Source organism: Mustelus asterias, chromosome 18, assembly GCF_964213995.1.
Source record: "Mustelus asterias chromosome 18, sMusAst1.hap1.1, whole genome shotgun sequence".
Taxonomy (NCBI): domain Eukaryota; kingdom Metazoa; phylum Chordata; class Chondrichthyes; order Carcharhiniformes; family Triakidae; genus Mustelus; species Mustelus asterias.
The window spans coordinates 90,070,788-90,073,839 of NC_135818.1; positions in this window are offsets into that span (position 1 = coordinate 90,070,788).

The following is a 3,052-nucleotide window of genomic DNA, read 5'->3' on the forward strand; positions in this document are numbered from 1 at the left end:
GCTGTAGGTGGGCCTGTGCGCTGTAGGTGGGGCCAGTGCGCTGTAAGTGGGCCTGTGTGCTGTAGGTGGGCCTGTGCGCTGTAAGTGGGCCTGTGTGCTGTAGGTGGGCCTGTGTGCTGTAGGTGGGCCTGTGTGCTGTAAGTGGGCCTGTGTGCTGTAGTGGGCCTGTGTGCTGTAGGTGGGCCTGTGCGCTGTAGGTGGGCCTGTGCGCTGTAAGTGGGCCTGTGTGCTGTAGGTGGGCCTGTGCGCTGTAAAGTGGGCCTGTGCGCTGTAAGTGGGCCTGTGTGCTGTAAGTGGGCCTGTGTGCTGTAAGTGGGCCTGTGTGCTGTAAGTGGGCCTGTGTGCTGTAAGTGGGCCTGTGTGCTGTAAGTGGGCCTGTGTGCTGTAGGTGGGCCTGTGTGCTGTAAGTGGGCCTGTGCGCTGTAAGTGGGCCTGTGCGCTGTAAGTGGGCCTGTGTGCTGTAAGTGGGCCTGTGTGCTGTAAGTGGGCCTGTGTGCTGTAGGTGGGCCTGTGCGCTGTAAGTGGGCCTGTGTGCTGTAAGTGGGCCTGTGCGCTGTAAGTGGGCCAGTGCGCTGTAAGTGGGCCTGTGTGCTGTAAGTGGGCCAGTGTGCTGTAAGTGGGCCTGTGTGCTGTAAGTGGGCCTGTGCGCTGTAAGTGGGCCTGTGTGCTGTAAGTGGGCCTGTGTGCTGTAAGTGGGCCAGTGCGCTGTAAGTGGGCCTGTGTGCTGTAAGTGGGCTCTGTGTGCTGTAGGTGGGCCTGTGTGCTGTAAGTGGGCCTGTGTGCTGTAAGTGGGCCTGTGCGCTGTAGGTGGGCCAGTGTGCTGTAAGTGGGCCTGTGTGCTGTAAGTGGGCCAGTGTGCTGTAAGTGGGCCTGTGCGCTGTAAGTGGGCCTGTGTGCTGTAGGTGGGCCTGTGTGCTGTAAGTGGGCCTGTGTGCTGTAAGTGGGCTTAAAGGGGCTGTGCGCTGTAAGTGGGCCAGTGTGCTGTAAGTGGGCCTGTGCGCTGTAAGTGGGCCTGTGTGCTGTAGGTGGGCCTGTGTGCTGTAAGTGGGCCTGTGTGCTGTAAGTGGGCCTGTGCGCTGTAAGTGGGCCTGTGCGCTGTAAGTGGGCCAGTGTGCTGTAAGTGGGCCTGTGCGCTGTAAGTGGGCCAGTGTGCTGTAGGTGGGCCTGTGTGCTGTAAGTGGGCCAGTGTGCTGTAAGTGGGCCTGTGTGCTGTAAGTGGGCCTGTGTGCTGTAAGTGGGCCTGTGTGCTGTAAGTGGGCCGTGTGTGCTGTAGGTGGGCCTGTGTGCTGTAGGTGGGCCTGTGTGCTGTAAGTGGGCCTGTGCGCTGTAAGTGGGCCTGTGTGCTGTAGGTGGGCCTGTGTGCTGTAAGTGGGCCTGTGTGCTGTAAGTGGGCCTGTGTGCTGTAAGTGGGCCTGTGCGCTGTAGGTGGGCCTGTGTGCTGTAGGTGGGCCTGTGCGCTGTAAGTGGGCCTGTGCGCTGTAAGTGGGCCTGTGCGCTGTAAGTGGGCCTGTGTGCTGTAGGTGGGCCTGTGCGCTGTAAGTGGGCCTGTGCGCTGTAAGTGGGCCTGTGTGCTGTAGGTGGGCCTGTGTGCTGTAAGTGGGCCTGTGTGCTGTAGGTGGGCCTGTGCGCTGTAAGTGGGCCTGTGCGCTGTAAGTGGGCCTGTGTGCTGTAGGTGGGCCTGTGTGCTGTAAGTGGGCCTGTGTGCTGTAAGTGGGCCTGTGTGCTGTAGGTGGGCCTGTGTGCTGTAGGTGGGCCTGTGCGCTGTAAGTGGGCCTGTGTGCTGTAGGTGGGCCTGTGTGCTGTAGGTGGGCCTGTGCGCTGTAAGTGGGCCTGTGCGCTGTAGGTGGGCCTGTGTGCTGTAAGTGGGCCAGTGTGCTGTAAGTGGGCCTGTGTGCTGTAAGTGGGCCTGTGCGCTGTAGGTGGGCCTGTGTGCTGTAAGTGGGCCTGTGTGCTGTAAGTGGGCCAGTGCGCTGTAGGTGGGCCAGTGTGCTGTAAGTGGGCCTGTGTGCTGTAGGTGGGCCAGTGCGCTGTAAGTGGGCCAGTGTGCTGTAAGTGGGCCTGTGTGCTGTAGGTGGGCCAGTGTGCTGTAAGTGGGCCTGTGCGCTGTAGGTGGGCCTGTGTGCTGTAGGTGGGCCTGTGTGCTGTAGGTGGGCCTGTGTGCTGTAAGTGGGCCTGTGCGCTGTAGTGGGCCTGTGTGCTGTAGGTGGGCCTGTGCGCTGTAGGTGGGCCAGTGTGCTGTAAGTGGGCCTGTGCGCTGTAGGTGGGCCTGTGTGCTGTAGGTGGGCCTGTGTGCTGTAGGTGGGCCTGTGTGCTGTAGGTGGGCCTGTGGTACTGTAAGTGGGCCTGTGCTCTGTAGGTGGGCCTGTGCGCTGTAGGTGGGCCTGTGTGCTGTAAGTGGGCCTGTGTGCTGTAAGTGGGCCTGTGCGCTGTAAGTGGGCCAGTGCGCTGTAGGTGGGCCTGTGTGCTGTAGGTGGGCCTGTGTGCTGTAGGTGGGCCTGTGTGCTGTAGGTGGGCCTGTGTGCTGTAAGTGGGCCTGTGTGCTGTAAGTGGGCCTGTGCGCTGTAGGTGGGCCTGTGTGCTGTAGGTGGGCCTGTTGCGCTGTAGGTGGGCCAGTGCGCTGTAGGTGGGCCTGTGTGCTGTAAGTGGGCCTGTGTGCTGTAAGTGGGCCTGTGTGCTGTAAGTGGGCCTGTGTGCTGTAGTGGGCCAGTGTGCTGTAAGTGGGCCTGTGTGCTGTAAGTGGGCCTGTGCGCTGTAAGTGGGCCTGTGCGCTGTAAGTGGGCCTGTGCGCTGTAGGTGGGCCAGTGCGCTGTAAGTGGGCCTGTGTGCTGTAAGTGGGCCTGTGTGCTGTAAGTGGGCCTGTGTGCTGTAAGTGGGCCTGTGTGCTGTAAGTGGGCCTGTGTGCTGTAAGTGGGCCTGTGCGCTGTAGGTGGGCCTGTGCGCTGTAAGTGGGCCAGTGCGCTGTAAGTGGGCCTGTGTGCTGTAGGTGGGCCTGTGTGCTGTAAGTGGGCCTGTGGTACTGTAGGTGGGCCTGTGTGCTGTAGGTGGGCCTGTG